This window comes from Pteropus vampyrus, unplaced genomic scaffold (genome assembly GCF_000151845.1).
Source record: "Pteropus vampyrus isolate Shadow unplaced genomic scaffold, Pvam_2.0 Scaffold4755, whole genome shotgun sequence".
Lineage (NCBI taxonomy): Eukaryota > Metazoa > Chordata > Mammalia > Chiroptera > Pteropodidae > Pteropus > Pteropus vampyrus.
In genome coordinates, this window is record NW_011893536.1 from 2,958 (window position 1) to 3,365 (window position 408).

At 54.9% G+C, this 408-nt stretch overlaps 1 pseudogene; it reads right to left on the reverse strand.

Moving 5' to 3' along the window:
- Window positions 1-205: 205 nt before the first annotated feature.
- LOC111734730 lies at window positions 206-324 on the reverse strand (annotated as a pseudogene).
- Between the last annotated feature and the right edge of the window lie 84 nt (window positions 325-408).

Consider the following 408-nt stretch of genomic DNA (forward strand, 5'->3'; position numbering starts at 1 on the left):
CACACCGACAAAGCGATGACCCAGCGCCGAGGACGGGGGTTTCTGCCTCCCCCTCAGAACCTCCTCCCACCCCACCTGTCTGCTCACTGCGCCTCTGAGGAGCTGTGTCCTGCTGGACACAGGTTTTTTAAATAATTTTTTATAGTGTGTCCTAAAATACACATGACATGAAATTTGCCACCTTAACCTTTTTTTTTTTTTTTAATGCCCATAGCACCTGGTCTTCCGGGGTGGTCTCCCATCCAAGTACTAACCAGGCCCGACCCTGCTTAGCTTCCGAGATCAGACGGGGTCGGGCGTGTTCAGGGTGGCGTGGCCGGAGACCACGGACTGTGGCTCCACTGGGGCGCGAACCCAGGACCTTCTGCGTGTAAAGCAGACGTGCTAACCGCTACACTATGGAACCGC